This window comes from Phyllobates terribilis, unplaced genomic scaffold (assembly GCF_046119375.1).
Source record: "Phyllobates terribilis strain yellow unplaced genomic scaffold, ASM4611937v1 Scaffold_35__1_contigs__length_13245226, whole genome shotgun sequence".
Taxonomy (NCBI): domain Eukaryota; kingdom Metazoa; phylum Chordata; class Amphibia; order Anura; family Dendrobatidae; genus Phyllobates; species Phyllobates terribilis.
In genome coordinates this window covers 403,139-428,236 of record NW_027362795.1, presented here as the reverse complement: position 1 = coordinate 428,236, position 25,098 = coordinate 403,139, and the positions used below count along the sequence as shown (strand labels likewise).

General features: G+C 47.8%; 1 protein-coding gene and 1 pseudogene across 1 annotated transcript in view; one reads left to right on the top strand and one right to left on the bottom strand.

Moving 5' to 3' along the window:
* Positions 1–25,098, top strand: part of LOC141182572 (uncharacterized) — a 449,915-nt pseudogene that overhangs the window by 200,368 nt on the left and 224,449 nt on the right.
* LOC141182573 (uncharacterized) overlaps positions 1–25,098 on the bottom strand; it is a 258,948-nt gene that overhangs the window by 61,816 nt on the left and 172,034 nt on the right. The window lies entirely within an intron of this gene.

Below are 25,098 nucleotides of genomic sequence, written 5' to 3'. Positions count from 1 at the left end.
GACTGGAGTTGAGAACCACTGCTGTAAAGGGTTAGGAGATAACTTTCTGAATGCAGGAGGTCTGACCGATGGAACTTTTAGCAATGCTGAGAATGGGGCTCTTCAGTGATCAGCAGAAGGCCTCATTCACATGTACAGGTTTAAACAGGTATGTGAAAAAATGGTATCAGTGTGTCCATTTTTACCATCATTGTGTTATCAGTGTTCTTCTCGTATGGATAAATATGTTATAAAGTTTCTCCTATGCTTTGTAATGTTAAAGAAGTTGTCCAGTACTTTATATTACCCCCCCCCCCCATGTATCCCCCCGGGGCCCCTAAGACTTTTTGTAATTAGCTTGCGTTGCTGATAATGCCTGTGAGCTTCGCTATCGGTGGCCGCTCACAGGCATCACGTGACCCCATGCTGATGTCACGACAAGTGAGGCGTGACTCAGCGCTGGGGTCCCTACGGTGGCTGCTGGGTTGTGGGCAGGGTTACACCTCCTCCCCACGCGTCACACCCAGCATCCACCGCGCTTTCCCAATGAAAGTTCACATCAGTTCCTTCCTCTCCTTCTCGCAGTTGCACAGAAAGTTTCCATACTGACAGGAGTATATATGGTGTTGTATGTGGACCAAGAATCTCTCATTAAATTCAAACGCACAGGGAAACTGCTCCATGAGCTGCCAGACACATTCCAGGAACTGGTCTATCACTGGGGACACCTCCTTGGGATCCCCATCTAAATTTCCATACCATAAAAAAAAAAAAAAAAAATATGCTGAAGCAATGCAATTGGGGTATATGCATGCAACATCTTTTTCAGGTGGACTGCGCTCCAAAACCGCCTGAGACTGGGAATGGCACAGAAAAATTACAGTAAGTATATTATATTAGAATGTATGGTGTTTTTTTTGTCTCTTTTGCTGAGAGGAGGAGAGCTGATGGAAGATTTGGAAAGTGACACAGCTAAACTCAGCTGTGCTGACCCTAGCCCCACACTGACTGCTGGGCCCATATCTGAAATGTGTTGATTGATGGGATTTGAATACAGTTGATATTCTAATCATGCAGGAGGTTAGACCAGGAGATCCGGGCTTTCATTATAACCCACACACTGAGAAACCTGCTGTAAGATATGGTGTGGACGTGTTCTTTTTCTAGCATCTTGCTGCCTGTTTATAATTGGACAGCATCGTACAAGGAGAAGTACATGCCCCACAGTGAAAGCTCTCTGATAACACCCACTTGGATGTAACGAAAATTAACTCATTAGGTGACAAATACTTTGATTGTTAATATCCCTGCAACAGAGATGCAAAATAAAAAAAGAACTAATCATTTTTTTTTTTCTGCTCTGAAGCTACAACGTGTTTTCAGTTCAACATGAAAAATTTGGTGAAAGGCCCTCTGTAAATAAGTGACTCTGTTTGACTTTTCCAACATATGTGCAGTGACCAGGGTTACCTGTGATTAAATTTGTGTCCAAATGAAATCCAGTCTTTTTCAATTAACACCTAATAGTAATTGGGAAAAATAAAAGTTACACTATGCAAAAAATATCAACTCCGTAAATCTCCACCAGTACATAGAGTATATGAAATAAAACCTCTTACCATAAATCCTCTGATGGTTCGGTAATAGGGGTCAAGTAACAGACTGGATACAGAGCAGACCTGAGCGGTGCGGTCCCATCCATCAGAACAATGAACGAGCACGCTGGCGCCCTCTTCTGACACGGCCTAAATGTGCAAATTAAATGTAAAATATTACACATTTATATAATTACAAATCTCGTTTATTCTCAGCACTAAAAGGATCATTTTTGTACAGTCCGTGCCTACAATAGTACAAATCAGACAAGCAGCAGTAGAATATGAACAGATACAACACATCTTACCTTTGCAATGAAGATACCAGCATCTAGGATTGTTTTCACGTGTTTTAACCAGCCAGAGGATTCAAGACACCAAAGAAATTCACCCATAGAAGGAGATCGGAGCTCACAAACTGCAATCATGAACAGAACAATAAGCTCACTATAGCAACAGATTCTGTATGTGAAGTATTTCTGCTCCAAGACTTGAGATAGAGAATATATATATATATATATATATATATATATATATATATATATATACAGTCATGGCCAAAAGTATTGAGAATGACACCAAAATTATATTTTCACATGATCTGCTGGCCTCTGGTTTTTATTAGTGTTTGTCTGATGTTTATATCACATACAGAAATATAATTGCAATCATATTATGAGTACCAATAGGTTATATTGACAGTTAGAATGAGTTAATGCAACAAGTCAATATTTGCAGTGTTGCCCCTTCTTCTTCAAGACCTCTGTAATTCTCCCTGGCATGCTCTCAATCAACTTTTGGACCAAATCCTGACTGATAGCAGTCCATTCTTGCATAATCAATGCTTGCATTTTGCCAGAATTTGTTGGTTTTTGTTTGTCCACCCGTCTCTTGATTATTGACCACAAGTTCTCAATGGGATTAAGATCTGGGGAGTTTCCAGGCCATGGACCCAAAATCTCTCTGTTTTGTTCCATGAGCCATTTAGTTATCACCTTTGTTTTATGGCAAGGTGCTCCATCATGCTGGAAAAGGCATTGTTGGGCGCCAAACTGCTCTTGGACGGTTGGGAGAAGTTGCTCTTGGAGGACATTCTGGTACCATTCTTTATTCATGGCTGTGTTTTTAGGCAAGACTGTAAGTGAGCCGATTCCCTTGGCTGAGAAGCAACCCCACACATGAATGGTTTCAGGATGCTTTACAGTTGGCATGAGACAAGACTGGTGGTAGCGCTCACCTCTTCTTCTCTGAATAAGCTGTTTTCCAGATGTCCCAAACAATCGAAAAGGGGATTCATCAGAGAAAATGACTTTGCCCCAGTTCTCAGCAGTCCACTCCCTGTACCTTTTTCAGAATATCAGTCGGTCCCTGATGTTTTTTCTGGAGAGAAGTGTTTTCTTTGCTGCCCTCCTTGAATCCAGCCCTTGCTCAAAGAGTCTCCGCCTCACAGTGTGTGCAGAAGCACTCACACCAGCCTGCTGCCATTCCTGAGCAAGCTCGGCACTGCTGGTAGTCGGATCCCGCAGCTGAAACAGTTTTAAGATACGGTCCTGGCTCTTGCTGGTCTTTTTTGGGCGCCCTGGAGCCTTTTTGACAACAATGGAAGCTCTCTCCTTGAAGTTCTTGATGATGCGATAGATTGTTGACTGAGGTGCAATCTTTGTAGCTGCGATACTCTTCCCTGTTAGGCCATTTTTGTGCAGTGCAATGATGGCTGCACGTGTTTCTTTAGAGATAACCATGGTTAACTGAAGAGAAACAATGATACCAAGAACCAGCCTCCTTTTAAAGTGTCCAGTGATGTCATTCTTACTTAATCATGACTGATTGATCGCCAGCCCTGTCCTCATCAACACCCACACCTGTGTTAATGGATCAATCACTAAAACGATGTTAGCTGCTCCTTTTAAGGCAGGACTGCAATTATGTTGAAATGTGTTTTGGGGGTTAAAGTTCATTTTCTGGGCAAATATTGACTTTGCAAGTACAGTAATTGCTGTTAAGCTGATCACTCTTTGACATTCAGGAGTATATGCAAATTGCCATTACAAAAAATGAAGCAGTAAACTTTGGAAAAATTACTATTTGTGTCATTCTCAATACTTTTGGCCATGACTGTATATATATATATATATATATATATATATATATATATATATATACATATATGGTTGTGTAGGATACTCCAAGTGAGGATATGACTTAAAAATTGTACAATGAAAATGTAAAATTCTGTATTATTTATTATATTGGGGTTGGTCACTTTATATAAAAAAAATTCCAAAAGGGTGATAAAATGTAATGTTTGGCACATACAACTATAGATTACTTCCCCGGAGTTTGCCTTCTTCCTAAGGTGCGCCTGGAGGCCATGTTTCTCCCCAGGTAAGTTATACACCTCTACCCATCTACGTGATGTACAAGAAAACATGATTCATCAGACCAGAACCCTTTCTTCTATTACTCTATGGTTCAGTTCTGATGCCCATATACCCTTGTAGGTGCTTTTGGCTGTAACCGGGTCAGCATGACAATGACCAGTGTGCATCTCCATATGTAATAAGCTGCAATACTTTATCCTGACATCTTTTCTTCATAGCCAAAAGTTAATTTTTCAGCAATATGTGCCACAGTATTTCTTCTGCAGCACCGGACCAGCTGGGGCTACTGTACCTTTCGTTCCACACAAGTATCAATGAGCCTTGGGCGCCCATGACTCCGCCACCTGCTCACCGGATGTTCTACCCTGGTAGGCACTAACTATTGTATGCCAGGCACACCCCACAACACCTGCTGTTTTTGAGATCTTCTGACAACCCTCATGGGGGCACCTCTGACAAGGAGAATATTGAGATCTCTAGACATCATGATTTGTCCATTGAAAATGGAGCTGTTTAGGGAATAGAGCGCACAGAACATAGGGAAAAAAAACAGTGGAGGGGGAAAGAAATAATTTGAGGTGCTCACCTGGAGGGATTGTGAGAGTCACAGCTCCTAAACCAGGAGTAATAGAACGCTAGCTGCCATCTATAAGAAATATCTTTTATGTATTCTTTTACCCTATGCACAAAATAAACATTCATGGAAAACTATAAATTGGCAGCAGCGTGTGCAATGTCCTCAAGGGCCAACATACATACGCTGAAAGGAGATTTGCAAATAACATTTTTCACTGTTGCCCGTTCCTGTGGCACCATTAATGTGCTAGGCCTTAATGAGTTTGGTGACATAACGTCTTGTGATCGCTATTTTAACTCTCTAAGAACCAGGGAGTTTTTTATTTAAGCGCTTTTTGTATTTATGGAGCTGACGTTTTTATTGATACCAATTTGGAGTACATAGAACGTTTTGCTAGCTTTGTATTGTATTTTTTTTGTTAAGTGAGGTGACAAAGAACCCACAATTTTGGCATTTTGATTTTTTTTTTTCTGCAATGTTTACCGTAAAGGTTAATTACCATAATTCCATACTTTGATATATCTGACTTTTACGGATGTGGCGATACCAAATGTTTTTTTTTCCGTTTCTTTGTTTTTAATAGGGAAAACGTGGGATAGTTAAAAATTATCTATTTTTTATATTTTGACTTTTTATTTATTTTTTATTTTTTTTGTACCCATTAGTGGACTTAAACATGTGATCCTTGGATTGCTTATATATACTGTAATACCACAGTATTGCGGTATTTACTGGAAATCATGGTTTCCTATGGCACTCAGTCTGCTGTAAAAAGTACTAAGATGGGCCTTAAAGGTAAAGGCATTTTGCCCATAGCGGTAGACCACGTGGCCACTATGGCTCTCATTAGCTGGGAAAGCCTGATGCTACAGGGCTTTCTTCTTCCGCATATCATTCTTTGAAAGATGGCCTTTGTTCCCCATCATTCAGCCTGTGCGTCTGTGCTCGAAGTCTCAGCACTGCAGGTGCAATGACGTCACTAGATCGGGCCCTCTGTGTGGAGTTTTTTTTTATTTTGGCAACAAGAAAAGCGTATACTGTGGGATCCATCATACATGATGTGGGGCGGCCATCATACTGTGTGAGCGAACTGTTGGGGGCCATCATACTGTGTGAGCGAACTGTTGGGGGCCATCATACTGTGTGAGCGAACTGTGGAAGACATTATACTGTGTGTGTATATGTGTGGGGGGCTGTAAGAGCATCATACTGTGTGTGTGTGTGTGTGGGGGGGGAGTAGTGTAGGTGCATTATACTGGTGGGGTTTGCCATGGGGTCATCATGTTGTCCATGTAAGGACTACTGTGGGAGAAAATTCTGACAGGAGATTCACTCCGAGGTATCGCACCGTGTGTGGAGGGCAGCATACTCTATGGGGTTTATTAAAATGGTATCAGTGTGTTCAAACAAGAGGAATCAGTAGCAGGGGCATTATTTCTATGTTCAAGCCACAAAACATGTCCTCTCCCTGTATTTAAAAGTTGGAAAGTAGGCCCTTGTGTGACTGCATGAATATGTTTTAACCCTGCCTAGTCCATCAATATAGACTCTTGGTATGGGGCCCCATGATTTCTATGAACGCCTCTGCTTAAGCTGGCCCCCGGCTGCTGTGGTAACCCATCGATTAACAGCGCACATTCAAAATAGTTAACAGACACCATCAGCTTCTTGTGGAGTTCCTGAGCCACCTCCACACACGCAGGCTCCTTCTCAGGATGTTCATTCACATCCTAATGCGGTGAGAGGTTACATATAAAAATAAAATCCTAAAATCTTGGAATTTTTGCTTTGCCCACTAATGCTCCATTTACCCAGACAGATTAGTGGCAGTAAACTACCACTAACTGGTAAATATTTACTGATTGTCGGAGGTTTAGAAGCCTGTTTATACAGGAAAACCATGCTAAATGATGTGCGTTGAACGTTCAGAAGGCGTAAGCTTACCATTGTTCTTGGCAGTGCAAGTCCTGTTTATACAGGATGATGCGCCGCCAAGAAGAATGATTTTTAATGATTTAAAAATAATTTCACCCTACGAACAAGCATTTCAGCAGCAGAAGGGAAGGAAGGGAGACACAGATCCATTACTAGTGGGTTGGCGGAGCCCCACAGGATAGTTCACCTCAGATTTAGAAAAAGTGACAACCGGCCCCTCCAGCTTAGGCTCCTCCTACTCCCATGTTCTCCAGTCTAAAATTTGAGGTCGCAGAGGATAGTCGCTGCCTTTGCAGCTCCTCAGAAGAATTTTTTATTTTTACCGGCAGACCTGGACTCCCCGTGGTCTAGAGGTCTCAGGGGGTCTCAGCGCTGCTGGGACCCCTGGCCCTCCCCTGGCGGATCTGCATACCTCCTAAGGAGGTCCCGCAGAAGCCTGCCGGCCCCGGGGGATACAGGGCGCTCCCTGGCGGAGACGCACACTGCATCTAGGGGTCCCTGCGAGCTCCGCCGTGGGGGAGAGCGAAGGGCCATGGCGCCACACATCCCTGGGGGTCCCTGTGGCGCTCAGCTGGGTAAGTGCCCTGTGTGTGTGTTACTGTCTTATGGTGACTGCACCTTTTGTCTTTTCAGGCAGAGGTGTAATACTGGAGAATGCACATCACCGCTGCTGTTAGCAGGGGAGCGGGTCAGAGGAGCGCGGGCTCCGTTAGTGTAACGGGGGGGCGTGGCTTATGTTCTTGGCTGCCTGCCATCGTCTGTGCAGACAGGAAGCGCCTGGAAAGCGCGCGCTGGGCAGTCCCCGCCCCCCTCCTGCCTTCCTTCTCTTCGGCTCTGCAAACGGCCATTGCCTCACGGAGCTCAGCGCTGTCCTCTCCCTCCCCCCTGCTCTCCGCTCTCACACACAGGCTCCAGGAAGCTGGTGAGTCATCTGTTTGTCTCATCTCTACAGCACAGAGCGCTGCTGTCTTCTCTGCTGCATGCGCACCTTAGTCCTTTTAAGGCAAGGTGCATTGCGTGTTCAGCAGCATTAACCCCTTCTGGCCATCATCAGAAAACCTTTTTTCTGCAGTGCTGGGGTAGCTTTTCTCCCTCTAAGGAGAAGCTTTAACCCTTCAGTGCTTGGTAAATTGTTTTGTGGGAACAGGCTGTGATAGCAGGATCTCACTTCCCCGGTTACTGTGCTCTTGTAAGGGGTTATTACTGCTCTTTCCGCGACGCTCGCTACTGAGTAGGGGGCATGTCGGATCAGGGTCCAGGCGGCGCGGACCTCTCTCCCGGCCCGCTTCAGGATCGGTCACGCGTATCTGATATGCCGGGGTTGACGGCGTCAGGTTTATCTCTGGTCAGGGGCCTCAGTGATGCTAAAGCGCTCACTCGCTCCATTGACAGTCTGTCTGACCTCCTGGGTCACTGGGTATCAGCTAAGTCCCTACCGGCGCGGGGCAAGAAGCGCCACAGGCCTGTGGTGGCGCTGTCTCCTCCGCGCAGCGCATCAGAGGCTTCGGATTCACCGACAAGCTCTGCTGGTGAGATCTCCGATTCTGATGAAGAGGATCGGCAGGGTCGCCCGGCTTCACTTTCAGGCCGCGTGGATGCTCTTATTGGAGCCATGCGGGAAGTGTTAGAGCTGTCTGAAGAGGTGACGAGGCCGGGCAAGTCGGCCCGGCTGTATCAGGAGTCGCGTCGGGCTCGTTCGACACTGCCGGCGCACGATGAACTTAACGAGGCGGTGGAGAAAGAATGCCTGTGTCCGGATAAACGCTTCCAAGGGATGCGGTTTTTTGATGCCCTGTATCCCTGCTCCACAGAGACGATCGCTAATTGGGTCCCCTCTCCTGAAGTGGACGTGCCATTGTCTCAGCTGAGCAAATCTTCTTTGCTTCCGGTTAAAGGGAAGGCGAGTCTACAGGATCTGCTGGACAGAAGGACGGAGTTAGCGGCGAAGTCCATCTACGAGGCCGCGGGTCATGGATTCCGAGCGGCCTTGGGGGCCATGTGTGGACAGCCTGTACATCTAGTGCACTAGTTAGGCGTTGGGCCAGATGGTGATGCTGAGCAGTGTCTGCCCCGGCTGGACCAGAATTGGAGACCACAGAATCCACAGATGATTCTGACCCAATTTCATGCCCAGCACATGCCTGACACCTAACATTATACTGGTGAGGCTTCCCTGAGATGGTTGGATCAGCTGCGGTCGGCATGGCAAGATCGGACTCCGCTGTCTGACGTCGAAAGGCTCTTCCAGCTGTTGGAAGAGGCGGCCCGATATAGCAGAGACGCAGTGCTGGATACTACTTCGGTTCTGTCCAGGGCTCAAGCCTCGGCCGTCACAGTCAGGAGAGCACTGTGGCTCAAACAGTGGACTGGAGACGCAGTATCCAAACAAGGTTTGCTAACTCTGGCGTACAAGGGCGGTCAGCTTTTTGGTTCAGACCTCACGGAGCTGATTGCTAAGGCCAAGGATGTGGCTTTGCCACAGCGAAAAGCAGCGGCTCCTACGTCTGACAGGTCAAATGCCGGTAGTGGTCGTCGGTCCTTTCGACCCAGGGGACGATTCGATCAGCCCTCTTGGAGATCGGGTCGTCCCTCGTCTTCCGGTAAGAAGTCCACCCAGAAATCCCGTACTCCCTGGAAACAGCATTTCCGTCGGGACAAAAGGGAGGTTGACAAAAAGCCCGCTAAGGCGGACTGACGCCAGGATCCCTCTCGAGGGCTCTCGGGTGGGAGGTCGGCTGCTACAATTCTGGTCGGTTTGGGCGTCCCACGTATCGGACGCCTGGGTGACGCGGGTTGTGTCAGCGGGCTATTTCATAGAGTTTCACTCTCTACCCCCGGACAGGTTTCATCAGTCTCGCATCCCGTCCGTGCCCAAGCTGGCTGCCGCTCTGCTGCGGGAGGTCGACTCTCTTCTGCAGCAGGGTGTAGTGGTTCCGGTTCCGCCGGAGGACCGGGGAAAGGGGTTTTTACTCCAACCTTTTTGTGGTCCCCAAAAAAGGAGGACAAGTTTCGTCCCATTCTGGACCTCAAGGATTTGAATCTTCATGTCCGAATCCGGAAATTCCGTATGGAGTCTCTTCTCTCCGTCGTGGCGGCCTTGTCGCAGTACGATTTTTTGGTGTCGATCGACATCCGCGACGCCTATTTGCATGTCCCTGTCGGCAGGGCTCACCAGCGCTTCCTGCGTTTCGCCGTAGGGCAGGCCCATTACCAATTTGTGGCCCTACCATTCGGGTTGGTCTCGGCGCCCAGGGTTTTTACAAAGGTTCTGGCGCCGCTCATGGCGCTCCTTCGAAAGCAAGGAGTTACGATTCTCCCCTACCTGGACGACCTGTTAATTGTGGCGCCCACAGCGGAGGAAGCAGTGACAGCTCGCGATCTCTCCCTTCAGCACATGAAGGACTTCGGGTGGCTGGTCAATTGGAAGAAGTCGTCATTGGAGCCGTCGCAGTCAATCCTGTTCTTGGGGATGCATTTCGACACCGTACAGGCAGTGGTGTCCCTCCCTCCGGACAAACAAGCGAACCTTCGTCACCACGTCCAGGCTATGAGGTCGGTGAGGGCAATGTACCTTCGGAAGTGCATGCGCCTTCTGGGTCTGATGGTGGAAGCGGTGCCGTTTGCACAATTTCATTCCCGGGATCTCCAAGATCTTATTCTGACCCGTTTGGACCGATCGCCGACTTCGCTGGATCGCTGTGTCGTCATCTCCCGCAGGGTGCGAGAGTCTCTTGGATGGTGATTACGTCTGGAGGCTCTATCCCTGGGGAAATCCCTTCTTCTCCCATGGTGGTCGGTGATTACCACCAATGCCAGCCTGACTGGCTTGGGGGGGGGTTTGGAACGACCTCTGGGTTCAGGGGGTCTGGTCGTCAGAGGAGTCGTCTCTGCCAATCAACATTCTGGAGTTGAGAGAAATATTTCTCTGCCTCCGACATTGGACGGTCCCTTTGAGCGGTCTGCCGGTCCGGATTCAGACGGACAATGCGACAGCTGTCGCGTATATCAACCATCAGGGCGGGACGAGGTGTTCCAGACTCATGATGGAGGTCTCTCGGATCCTGGTTTGGGCCGAGTCCAGGGTTCCAGTCATCTCCGCGTTTCACATCCCGGGTGTGCTGAATATCTCGGCGGACTTCCTCAGTCGCGAGCGGGTAGATCCCGGAGAATGGAGTCTTCATCTGGAGGTTTTTGCTCTGCTGTGCTCCCGTTGGGGGACTCCCCAAGTGGACTTGATGGCATCCAGGCTGAACGCCAGGATTCCGACATTCATGTCCAGGTACAGGGACCCGGAGGCTGTGGCGGTAGATGCTCTAGTGGCCCCGTGGGACCAGTTCGAGCTGATCTATGTGTTTCCGCCGGTATCCTTACTTCCTCTGGTGATCAGGCGGATCAATCTCGAACGAGTATCGGCGATTTTGGTGGCGCCGGATTGGCCGCGGAGGGTGTGGTATTCAACGCTGGTGTCTCTTCTGGCGGCGCCTCCGTTTCCACTGCCTCTTCGCCCGGACCTGTTAACCCAAGGGCCCATTCGTCATCCGGACCTGAAGTCACTTCGTTTGACGGCGTGGCTCTTGAGACCGAAATCTTGACCCGTCGTGGGTTTTCGGCCGAGGTCATTGCCACCTTGCGGGCGGCCAGAGGTCCAGCTACGACTAGGATTTATCACAGAACTTGGGAGGCCTTCTATTCATGGTGTTCTGGATCGTCAAGGAACCCGAGTTTTTTCCATTCCCAACTTCTTGGCCTTTCTGCAATGTGGTCTGGTCAAGGGTCTAGCAGTTAGTACCTTGCGGGGTCAGGTCTCTGCACTATCCGGGCTTTTTCGGAAGGCTATTGCCTCACGCAGGGATGTGCGTTCATTTTTTCGCGGGGTTGCACGTCAGTTTCCTCCTCGGAGGGCGGTTGTGGCTCCTTGGCGGCTCAATTTAGTTTTGGAGGCTCTTCAGCATGGGCCGTTTGAGCCTATGGATTCAGCTACGCTTTACTTGTTTTCTTGGAAGGTGGCCTTCCTGGTGGCGGTCACCTCTTTAAGAAGGGTTTCGGAGTTGGCGGCACTGTCTTGCTCGCCCCCTTTTCTGGAATTCCACCCGGATCGTGTGGCGCTTCGTACCCGTGGAGATTTTTTACCTAAAGAGGTGTCGCGTTTTCCACCTCAATCAGGACATCGTGTTGCCTTCCCTCTGTCCGAAACCAAAGAGTCCGAAGGAGCGGGCCTTGCACTCGTTGGATTTGGTGCGGGCATTGAAGTTCTATCTTTCAATCACGCAAGGGTTTCGAAAATCGGATTCTCTGTTTGTGATTCCTGCTGGTCGTCACCGTGGTCAGCGGGCTTCCAAGGACACTATAGCTCGGTGGATATGTTCGGCTATCCTGGAGGCGTACCGGCTCATTCCACGAGAGCTGTTGGTTGATCGTGGGCTTTTCGTCAGGGGGCTTCGGCAGCGCAGCTCTTCCGGGCGGCTACCTGATGCTCCGTTCACACTTTTACTAAATTTTATAAAGTGGACGTGAGTGCTTCCGCCAATGCGGCCTTGGGACGCAGGGTCCTGCAGGCGGCGGTGGTTTAGGTTATCTCTTTATTTTTTGTTCGGCGCTTGTTGCGCACTTGCCTAAGTTGTTGGGGTGTTGGCGATTCTGCCACTGTTTCCCACCCTTGAGTTCTGGACTGCTTTGGGACGTCCCACTAGTAATGGATCTGTGTCTCCCTTCCTTCCCTTCTGCTGCTGAAAGACGGATTTTGGTAAGACCTTACCTGTAAAATCCTTTTCAGCGATTGAAGGAAGGGAGACACAGCACCCTCCCATGGCAGAAGTGTATTATGGTTTCTCTAGATGCGGCGCGACTCCCTCCTGCTGGCGGTCATCTGGTCTGGGGTTGGCGCACTAGGGCTCTGTTCCAGCATTGCCAGCTCATCGCAGTTGTCAGGTCCAGTAAGTAGTGCCTGGGACTGTGTGTTTTCATGCTGTTATATACATAACCTGTTATCTCACATTTCTGAATTTTCAGAAGGGGTTGTGTTGTTCCCCTGGTGTTGTCTGCTCTTCCTTAGCTTGTGTACGGACTGGAGAACATGGGAGTAGGAGGAGCCTTAGCTGGAGGGGCCGGTTGTCACTTTTTCTAAATCTGAGGTGAACTATCCTGTGGGGCTCCGCCAACCCCCACTAGTAATGGATCTGTGTCTCCCTTCCTTCCTTCGCTGAAAAGGATTTTACAGGTAAGGTCTTACCAAAATCCGTCTTTTTCTCGTTGTACCCTATAGCCTATTTACACTCCACTTCTCAGCAGCTCTCGTTTATAATCTTTCAGTGTAAATGCATATTAAGTCTCAGCATTGGCTTACCCTGCCTGTTCTGTAGAGATTCTCCGCAGCCATCTTATTATCATCACAGACAGGATTAAAATAAAAGGTAACATCTTGTCATATAGATAATACAGGATCCACCATTCACAAAAGGTGATGGTCTCAGCTGACCTTCTCCCCCCTCTCTGCACAATGACCTCTGCACAGGTAAGAGAGCATGCCTATAACCCAGTGAACATCCACAGTCTAAAGTGGTCCATATATCCACTGTAAGGCTTATCAGCTCAGGTAATATTGCCGCCTGATCATTTACAGAGAATACAATTAGAAAAATCTTGACAATCAGAAATTAAAAACCTATTGATAAAAAAGAATATAAATGTCTGGTTTTAATAATTACAGAAATTTCTAGCTGATATATTCCTTAACATGATCAACACTCGTATAAGACGTAGATAGTACTCGGACCTCACAAGTGACCGCGGTCAGATAGTATTTAATCTAAATCACAATTAGTCAGGAAGCAGGAAACCACTAGAATAAAATTCCGCAAGTACAACAAACGTGATTGTATATTATCATTAGGCTATATTTAGTAGCTTTACCGAGAATTCTATAATAAAGGCTCAGTGGTCAATGTTCTCGTGTATAAAACATTCACATAACATAAAAATAAGTAACAATGCAGAACACTGACGTGGTAAATCTAAAGCTTCCTCCTAAAAGGAAAACCCCACGCGGGGAGAGGACCACATCTGAAGACTCGACAATGACACATTATGATGGAATGATCATCTCGGAGCTTCTCCTGCTGAGCCTTCACCTCTTTCCAGGACATCGAGGAAAAAAAGAAAATACCTGACTATTCAAGGAACCATTCCTGAATAATTCTTAGTATTCTGGGATATTTGGCTGCATCCGTTCTTTATGGAAATAAGGATCTACAAAAGCCAAACTGTTGTAAAATGCAGCAAATGTTCTATTGTGTGGTATACTGGGATCTACGGGGGCTTCAAACTCTGGGGTGACCATTATAAAGCAGCACAGAGCCCATTGTATAAACTCTACTGGTATATTTAGCTGTATTAGAACCAAAATATCTAACTGAAGGCCCACTATACATATTAGACTAATGCTGACCTATCCCACCGATATTGACAGATTCAGCTGAAACTCAAATGTGTATGGGGGCCCAGACAACTGATTGTTGGGGAAGTTAAAGGGGTATTCCTATCTCCAAGATCCTATCCCAATATGTAGTAGGTGTAATAATAATATTAGCAAATACCTCCAATTAGAAATGTAGTATAGTCCTTCTGATTAGCAATGTTGCTTACCCCATGTGCAAGGCATTGCAGTAGCTTAGGCATCCATGGTTACGACCACACATAGTTACGCTTAGTGGTCGTAACAATGAATACCTAAGCTACTGCAATGCCCTGCACATGGGGTAAGTGACATAGCTAATCAGAAGAACTATCCTACATTTATAATTGTAGGTATTTGCTAATATTATTACACCTACTACATATTGGGATAGGATTTTGGAGATGAGAATACCTCTACAGTGTCCGACATGTCCGATTTTGAAATATTGATCCTTCTGTTTCCCTGGAGATAACTTATCACCAAAGATGTAGGACTGCGGTTCTCTTATAGAGAACACAGAGACACTCGGCTGAAGTACTCTTGTGTATGGGACAACGCTTTACTGTTGGAATTGCTGTGGCATATGAGAGGAGACTGACTATGAGCATCACTATCACGGTGAAAATATTTAGGATTTTTAAAGTCCTAATTTTAGAAGGTCCAAGTCCTAAAAAAATATTATTAACCAGGAACAATGTATTATTTAGAAAAAGACTCATCCATCGCCTGATTGGATTGTTTATAGTCATCTCATCTGCCCATGTGAACAGGACGTGCTGCCGACAATAAGCAACCATCTTGGTACACTTTGTATCGGCCCTTTTGAAAAGGCTTTATATGAGCACCGGTGGACTTGTTAGCGGGGCTGTGGCCTGACGCTGATGATTGGCCACACTATCTATCAGTATTCGGTCAGTATTTTTTCTCAGGAGTGGGAGCCAAAACCAGGTGAGGAACAATCAGAGAAACGGTCTAATAGAAACAAGTCACCAATTCTGCATTTATCACCCACTCCTGGTTTTGGCTCCCACTCCTGAGAAAAAATACTGACCGAATACTGATAGTGGGGCCGTGGCCTCAGTCCACAAGTCCACAGTGCATGACCGTGCTCATTCATGTGTATTTGTACATGTGAGATCTGAAATGAACGTGAACGACTGTGACCTGTTTGGTGAGATAAAGGTTACTGACGCACTTGATCTAAACTTAGTCCCGCAGTCCGGCTTCACCCATTTTTTTCCTACAGATCATATTACCTGAACTTATCATGTGTCTTCCCAGGCTGTAAACAGAGAGGAGGCAGTACATTGTAAAGACGAGGCCTACAGCGTCCAAAGCCCAAACCCGAGAAGCCAACAACTAATCTGTCCGGTGTACAAATACATTCCACCCCTCTGTTATCCTGATCAGACAAGGAGCTCACATGGCTCATTACACGACGGGACGGAAGTTCTCTTAAAGTGATCTACAACTCCGACATTAAATGTGACGATACGTTTCTAATGTCTAGACGGAGTGAGCCGTCTTTCTTTTTGACGAAGAAGAAGCCTGCTCCCGCCGGGGAGGTAGATTTCCGGATAAATCCCCGGGCCAGATTCTCCTCAATATATTCAGACTTGGACCGGGTCTCAGCAGCGGACAAAGGGTAAATACGCCCACGGGGAGGAGTAGCGCCGGGTATCAGGTCGATTGGCCAATCGTATGGTCTATGAGGGGGTAATGTCTCTGCTTCTCTTTTATTAAAGACATCCGCATAAGACCAATAGGGAACCTGTAGGCCGGGTAGATTGGCTGGGGTAGGAGAAGGACGGGCAGGAAGAACGGGAACTAAACAAGTCTTATGGCAGTCCTCTCCCCAGCGAAGGACTTCTCCGGTCTGCCAATCAAGCACGGGTGCATGTTTCTGGAGCCAAGGTAGGCCTTGCAAGAGGGCGTGAGAGAGTCCAGGCAGAACATGGAAGAAGATGCTCTCAGAGTGCAGCATTCCCACCTGCAGAGTTATGGATTCGGTGATGAGTTGAATGGGATGCGGTAAGAGACCCCCATCCACGGAGGTGACAGATAAGGGTACAGCCAGGGGTTTGGTGGGAATGTGGTATTTCTCTACCAGGGATAGAGAAATGAGATTTCCGGCAGCTCCAGAGTCAAGTTTAGCTAGTTCACAGAAACTGTTCTCCCCGCAGATAATAGAGACCGACAGCATCAGAGATGGAGAGGGTTTACTGTTGTCTAGGACGACCTCTCTGAGTGATCCTAGACACAGGCGTTTCCCGACCTCTCCGGGCAGGAACGGATCCGGTGCTCCTTACTGCCACAGTAGAAGCAGCTCCGCTCGGCACGGCGTAATTCTTGACGGGTTTTGATCATCTTGGTCTGGTCGACCTGCATAGGCTCGGGTGAGTGCGCCTGAGGAGGAACGGAGGAAGTGACGGGTTTCTGAAAGGTAGGGGCAAGGCGTGGAAACCTCCTCTCACGGGTGACCTCTTTGGTGCGCTCCTGGAACCGGATGTCAATCCGGGTGGCGAGTGTTATTAAGTCGTCGAGAGTGGTAGGAATGTCCCGACCGGCGAGTTCATCTTTAATACGGCCGGACAGACCCTCCCAGAAGATGGAGAACCAGGGCGTCGTTATCCCAGGCAAGCTCCGAAGCAAGGGTACGGAACCGTATGGCATATTGGCCCACGGTGAGACTTCCTTGACGGAGGCGTAGCAGAGATGAGGCGGATGAGGTCTTCCGTCCTGGTTCGTCTAAGACTTTCCGGAAAGCCGTGAGAAAGGCTGGCAGGTTGGACACCAGGGAATCTCCTCTCTCCCATAGAGGATTTAGCCAAGCCAGCGCCTCCCCCGTGAGATGGGACATGATGAAGGCTACTTTGGCTCGGTCGGTGGAAAACTGGTGTGCCAAAAGTTCGAAGTGCAGAGTGCACTGGTTAGTAAAGCCCCGTGCCAAAAACGAGGCGGGGCGGAGAGACGGGGACCGGGAAGGGATGCTATGGTATTGATGGGCAGCGGCGGTGCCGGGGTAGTAAGTGTGCGAGTGGAAGCAGCTCCCGATGAGACAGTCAGTGTGTCCAGGCGAGAGTTAACACTACGCAGGTGACTCAGGATGGACTCCTGTTGGGACCTCTGACGGGAAAGTTCATGACATAGGTCCGAGAGCGAGGGAGCTTGGGTGCCACCGGGTTCCATGGCCCGAGCAAACTGTAACGGGTCTGGGAGGTGGAACCTCTGAGCTACTATACTAAGGGCAGTCCTTGTAAGGAAGCGGGTGGCTCCCAGGGAAGGCGAGTAGGTAGACACTGCAAGTGACAAGGACAGTCTCAGGGTAGAAGGGCAGGACTGTCACAGCAAGTGACGGGGACAGTCTCTTGACAGGCGGGTGGTCACGGCAAGTGACGGGGACAGTCTCTTGACAGGCGGGTGGGCACGGCAAGTGACAACAGGGTAAGAGAATCTAGGCAGGCAGGGGGTCACGGCAAGTGACGGCAGAGCCTCCAGGTAGGCTAGCAGGCAGGTAGCAGGTGAGCGCTCCCAGGTGAGCGAGTAAGAGTCTCTGGACAGGCAGGTGGTCACAGCAAGTGACGGCTAAGCCTCCAGGTAGGCTAGCAGGCAGGTAGCAGGTGAGCGCTCCCAGGTGAGCGAGTAAGAGTCTCTGGACAGGCAGGTGGTCACAGCAAGTGACTGCTAAGCCTCCAGGTAGGCTAGCAGGCAGGTAGCAGGAGAGCGCTCCCAGGTGAGCAGGTGAGAGTCTCTGGACAGGCAGGTGGTCACAGCAAGTGACGGCTAAGCCTCCAGGTAGGCTAGCAGGCGGGTAGCAGGTGAGCGCTCCCAGGTGAGCGCTCCCAGGTGAGCGGGTAAGAGTCTCTGGACAGGCAGGCAGGTATCTGGCAGGTAGTTCCTGGTCCGCAGGCGGACTGATCCATAGACAGACTGGCAGGTGCTGGTAGGCAGACTGTCGAACCACAGGATTGCAAGCAGGTAGACAGAAATCAGGCAGATATCAGGCAGGTATCAGGCACAGGGACCTGAGGGCTGAAGCAGAGTTGAAAGGCTTTGCAACAACAGAGCTCGGGCACCTTCATTTTGGAGGAGGTGCCTTATATATGGTGAGGTCCTCCGGCCATTGGCCGGGGACTCCTTAGGACTGCGCGCGCGGCCCCTTTAAGAGAGAGGGAGCGCGCGCGCCCTAAGCACATTGACCAGGAAGCAGTATGCGCTGCCAGCAGAGCGGGAGGAAGACGCCGGGCACGGAGCGGAGAGGTGAGGGGAACTGCGTCCCTGCCTAGCAGGAGGCAGGGACGCCGACGCTACAGTCGTCACGTGATTGTAGCAGCCGTCACGTGATTGTGGCAGCCGTCATGTGATTGTGGCAGCCGTCACGTGATTGTGGCAGCCGTCACGTGATTGTGGCAGCCGTCACGTGATTGTGGCAGCCGTCACGTGCTGGTATAACACGCTGCAATTAGAAATGGGAATCGGCACAGGAGTCACAATATAAAGTCAGTGCTGGTAGTAACACAAGAATCCAACAAGCCGAGCATCCACACGTCGTCCAACAGCCCAACATGGATGATGAGAAGCTGCGGGACGTCACATAATCCGCGATATTCAGGCAGAGAACACAAACCGCAATGTGCTGCCACCGACATCTTCATCAGCTCAGGAGGAGGCGACTGTGTAAGAACATCACCGTTTTGTTTTCCCCCCTGAATATCGTGGATTATTAGATGACTGATGTTCTGCTACTTTTTCTTTTTGAAGTTGTCTACACACATAATGGCTGCAGAGGACTGAGAGAAAGTCCACAGGGAACAAAACAGAAGTCGGGAACCGAATGGGAGACGAGGGCTGAGCCACTTACACAGACAGAAAGCTGAGGAGGACATGTTATTACTCCAGGATCTGCTCCATTCATTCCCTATGTGGCATCCAAGCGCTGAGCTCAGCTTTTTCCAGATCCCCATAGAGAATGAATGGAGCTGCAGTTGTTCCCTGACTTTCCGTTCCTTCCCGATCAGACGATGGTTCGCAGTGGTCAGACCCCACGATCAGTAAGTGATCACTGAGCCTGTGGATAAGTGATAACTAAAGTTGACAAATCCCCAGGCCCGGATGGGATACACCCGCGAGTACTGCAGGAATTAAGTAACGTCATAGATAGACCATTATTTTTAATCTTTAGAGATTCCATAATAACAGAGTCTGTACCACAGGACTGGCGTATAGCAAATGTGGTGCCAATATTCAAACAGGGGACAAAAACCGAACTTGGAAATTAAAGGCCGGTAAGCTTAACCTCTACTGTGGGTAAAATCCTGGAGGGTTTCCTAAGAGATGCTATAATAGAGTATCTGAAGAAGAGTAACCTTATGACCCAATATCAACATGGGTTTACAAGGGACCGTTCCTGTCAAACTAATCTGATCAGTTTTTATGAGGAGGTAAGTTCTGGACTGGACCAAGGAAATGCAGTGGATGTTGTGTATATGGACTTTTCAAAAGCTTTTGATACGGTTCCACACAAAAGGTTGATACATAAAATGGGAACAATGGGGATAGGGGAAAATATATGTATGTGGGTTAAGAATTGGCTCCGTGATAGGAAACAAAGGGTGGTTATTAATGGAAAACACTCAGACTGGGTCTCATTTAACAGTGGGGTACCACAGGGGTCAGAATTGGGCCCCCTTCTTTTTAACATATTTATTAATGACCTTGTAGGGGGCATACAGAGTAATATTTCAATATTTGCAGATGACACTAAACTCTGCAGGGTAATCAATACAGAGGAGGACAATTTTATATTACAGGAGGATCTATGTAAACTAGAAGCTTGGGCTGATAAATGGCAAAAGAACTTTAATGGGGATAAATGTAAGGTAATGCACTTGGGCAGAGGAAATAAAATGTATAATTATATGCTTAATTGTAAAACACTGGATAAATCTGTCACTGAAAAAGACCTGGGTGTATTGGTGGACGACAAGCTCATGTTTAGTGGCCAGTGTCAGGCAGCTGCTGCAAAGGCAAATAAAATAATGGGATGCATTAAAAGAGGCATAGATGATCATGAGGAGAAGATAATTTTACCTCTATACAAGTCATTAGTGCGACCACACTTAGAATACTGTGTACAGTTCTGGTCTCCGGTGTATAAGAAAGACATAGCTGAACTAGAGCGGGTGCAGAGAAGAGCGACCAAGGTTATTAGAGGACTGGGGGGTCTGCAATACCAAGACAGGTTATTACACTTGGGGTTATTTACTGTGGAAAAAAGAAGGCTTAGGGGTGATCTTATTACTATGTACAAGTATATGAGGGGACAGTACAAAGACCTTTCTACTGATCTTTCTACTCTGAGGCCTGAGACGGGGACAAGGGGGCATCTTCTACGTCTGGAGGAAAGAAGGTTTAATCATAATCACAGACGGGGATTCTTTACTGTAAGAGCAGTGAGACTATGGAACTCTCTGCCGCATGATGTTGTAATGAGTGATTCACTGTTAAAATTTAAGAAGGGCATGGATGCCTTTCTTGAAAAGTATAATATTACAGGTTATATATACTAGATTCCTTGATAGGGCGTTGATCCAGGGAACTAGTCTGATTGTCGTATGGAGTCGGGAAGGAATTTTTTTCCCCAATGTGGAGCTTAGTGTTTGCCACAGGGTTTTTTTTTGCCTTCCTCTGGATCAACATGTTAGGCTATGGGTTGAACTAGATGGACTTAGTCTTCCTTCAACCTTAAAAACTATGTTACTATGTATGTAACTTGTTATCTTCAGACATCCCCTCTAAGCAATGGCGCACGCCAGCAGTGAAGGCGGGAGGAGGCGCTGGGTACAGGGAAGACTTTACCTCTGGGGGCCACATATAGGGCATGTGAGGGGTGGACACTTCCCGTATTCACCATTACTGAGCCCCCGCTCTGTACCGCTCTTATCTGAGTGCAGGAGACACAGCAGTCACTAATCAGCCACTCTCCGCCACTTGCAGCTGTCCGAGCTCTGCTGTGCCTGTTAGGGGTGAAGTTCGGGTCCTAGGAGGCAGCGACTATGCAGCCTGCAAAGCAGATCACAGCTCGGGTACCGCGTCTCCGGATAAATCTCCACCTTGTGAGCTGCTTCTTGTGCAGCAGCCCCATGCAAGTCGCTCCGCTCTCCTCAGCCAGCTCCTGCTGAAGACTGAGCTCCTCTGCCCAATCTAGGAGCCCAATAGCCCTGATCACACCAGTGGTAGCCCAGTGCTGCTGGGGGGGGCAGGGCTAGATCCGATTTACAGATAGCAAACTAATCAGCCCTAGATATTTCTAATAGCTGCAGAGCAGGCGACATAACTCTGACCGGTGTCCTCATAGACCTCTCCTCAGCCGGGGTCTTATAAGAGCAGTAAGATGGCCGTCATGGGGTCCATTGTTAGATCTCGGCTGCCATAGAAACTCATCGGCACCATGATCGCGCCTCCCTCTCCGGTCTTAAGTGCCTAAATGCTGTGAAAGCCACTGACTGTGTCATATAAGGGGTTAAGCTGCCAGGATCAGGGTTGGCTCCACTGCTGGCACCTCAGGCAGGAGCAGGACTGTGTTATACCGCCACACGACTGCCGCAGATCTTGTAAGAGCCCTGACTGCACCTGCCTGATGATAATGTGTCCTATAACGCGGGTCCTGGTACCAGACTGCCCTTTACATATTAATCACTAGCTGGGAACCAGTTACTTACAGGTTCTAGTTTCTGATGTGTTTCCAGGACCTGTAGTTATCAACATTTTACCCTTAAGGCCCAGTTATAATATTACTGCAACACTCTCACTACATATGAGCGTCCTGTACCTGTATACCTGCCCTGTGTGCGGCACAAAAGTATATAACAAAATGTGTGTGCACAAATACCTATCTCCTGAATGGTATTACTGCTAGATCTCCTGTACATAGAAATATGAGGTTCTTAGCGCACACTTTGAGCAAATTGTGCGAGCCCATCTGCCAACGTCAAGGCGACCTCTTCAGATGGGTCCCTACACTAACACTACACTAACTTACTAACTGGGACCACCATTTTTAATGTTTATTATTACTGTACTAATGCAATCAATTGTACCTGTTATAATTCATTTTTTTAATTATTTTTATAATTTTTTATTACTCTTGTGTTTATGATAATGGTATTACTAAAATCCCTATACTTAGTGTTGATCCAGAAGAAGGCAAAAACCCCAGGACACCTTCAGCCAATTTGTGTCACAGGGGAAAAATTCCTTCTTGACCCCGAGAAAAGACGATCAGTCCTAGGACCCTGGATCAAATCTAATAATGTTATTACTAGTTATTAATAATTCTTATTAATATTACACAACTAATTGTACTGCTACTGTAGTTATTAGTATTTTAATTTAGGTTTTTGCACTTTTTATAGATTATATATTATTTATGTCCTGCTATCTTATTACTTTGCTATTCTAACTTTTCTATAACTACTTAAAATAATCAAAACAACACTATAATTATTTTTATATTCTTACTATTATTAACATCCTGCTATCTTATTACAGTATTATTCTACTTTCCTATCACTACTAATACTACCCTATACCTAGAGTGTTGATCCAGAAGAAGGCAAAAACCCCAGGACACCTTCAGCCAATTTGTGTCACTGGGGAAAAATTCCTTCTTGACCCCGAGAAAAGGCGATCAGTCCTAGGACCCTGGATCAAATCTAATAATGTTATTATTAGTTGTATAATTAATATATTACTTATTGTACTACTGGAGTTATTTTAATTTATGTTTTTATTTTTATAAATATAGCTATTTAATATTCTTATTATTATTAATAACCTGCTATATTTTTACAGTATTATTCTACTTTCCTATCACTACTAATACTGCCCTATAACTACAGTATTGATCCAGAAGAAGGCAAAAACCCCTGGACACCTTCAGCCAATTTGTGTCACAGAGGAAAAATTCCTTCTTGACCCCGAGAAAAGGCGATCAGTCCTAGGACCCTGGATCACACTGCTATTCTACCTACTACTATTACTACTGTTATTTTATTACTATTTTATTTATTTCTTACTATTATCACTAGTATTATTACTCTTATTACACTAATACTGATACACTACCACTATATTACACTATCCTGCTGTTATTTGGTGGTCTGATACTTACCAGCCGGTATTGCCGTATGTGATGTTATCGGCAGAGAGGTTCCAGCAGGATGGTCCACATGATGTTCCTCTTTCCTCTCAAATACCGGTTGATGTACTGGCGGAAGTTGGTCTGGTTCTCCTTCTTCCTTCTTGTTGTTGGGATCGGTTGTCTTCTTTTCTGGCCTTTGGCCGTCACTTCCCCCCTAGGGATCTTGATGTGGAGTTTCATCTTCTTTGCTTTCTCTTCTTCCTCTTCATCCAGGTAGGCGCACAGTTCTTTTAGTGTCTTCTGTCTTAAATCCATGATGTCCAGCTTTATCTTCTTTGCTGCTTTCTCCTCTTCTTCCTTCTCTTCTTCCTCGTCTTCCTCTTCATCCAGGTACTTGCGCCGTTCTTTTAGTTCCTTGTGCCTTTCTTCCCTCTTTCTTTTCTCCCTGGCTTTATACTCTTCGATGCATCTTCTTTGGGCAATGAGGTTGGTCGGCATAAGGCGCTGGAAGAGAAGAGATGAAGTTAGGAGGCTACAAGGAAGATCCGAATACACAGCTACCTTATAGAAGAGGCCGTAGCGTTGCCCTGAGTCGTCTCACTGACCTCCTTCTTGTAGAGGGGAGAAGGGAGAAACTTCACACAATACGCCAGTCTCCTCAGCTGTTCCTCAGGACTGATGTAATCTGCAGAAAACACAACCAGATATTAGGATCAATCCTCACCATACAAAGAGGACGTATGTGACGCGCCCCTGGGCCTGTGTCGCGCCGCGTTGCGCACGCGGGAGCTTACCCGGAGCCGGATCTGTTGAGGGTTGTAGTCTCGTGGCGGTGACCCGGTCCGTGCCCAGGGAGTCAAACTGCGCGGCGATGTATCAGCGGTAGATGTTGGACGACTACGCCACCCGTTGAGTACAGCTAAGGAGCTGCTGCTGCAGGGCAGACCGCTGAGGCCGGTGGTAGGATTGTGCAGCGTGATAGTATAACCCCCAACGGGAGGGGTATGGCCTCAGGGCAGCCGACGTGGATGATGGGGGTAGCAGGAACCACTCGGAGACGGTACGGTGTAGTTCAGGGTCTTTACTGGTGACAAAGATAGACCCTCCCGGAGTACTGGCTAGCGATTGGGGCCTGGTCAGTCCTTGAGCAGATGGGATCTCCCCTGGCCAGGCGGAGTTGTAGGCCTCCCAAACTAACTGTACTCTTCTGGCTACCTTGCTAGAGGCGGGTATAAGTAGCCCACGTCCCTGAGTGTACCGTGTGGTGCTCACCCGTATGGCCGGTGACTCGGGGCCTTCTAGTAGCTTCCGCTCCACGACGGCGGTGCTGGTCCCATGCGTGTGACCGTGCCTTCGGGTTTCTTGGCCAGAGGACCTGGAATCCCCTGCCTGACGGATTCTGCTGCTGGGTAGGAGTTAGTCCCCACAGCCTCGGACTCCGGGTCCGGTAAGAAATCTTCTCAGTCAGGGCGAGCTCTGCAGCTGCCAGCCCCTGACTCCTTGTAACACTGCTCCCACAGAGCTCCTGATGTTCTGTTCCTATATTTGCTTCTTTTCTCTGTCTCTACTTCTTCTCTACTCACTAACCCTGCCTCAGCCCTAGGTTTATATAGGGGAAGTTCTTCCCCTCCCAGGACTGGGCAGGAGGTGTGGCATGCATAGGATCCCTGACCAAGAGACCTCCCACCTGCTCTCAGACATAACATTGCTGTTACTGTGGAAACCAGACCCCTGGGGTGCCACATTCCCCCCTAGTGAAATTTAGTACTCCGGGACTAAACATACCAAGGTATAAACAATAATAATACAATAAGAAAAACACAATAAGATGGTTACGGCGTGTCCGCAACCGGGTGCAGTTTTGAAGAAAACAAAGGTGTCCATTTCACCAAAACAGGGAGACGTAACCAGGTAGGGGTCTGTCCTGCCCCGAGTCCTTAACAGTCTTTAGTCCATTCCTGGGTTACGCTCCAACCAATTGTACAAGGATTCCCGGTAAATCCACCAAGGACTCCTAAAAATAACTATAAACACAT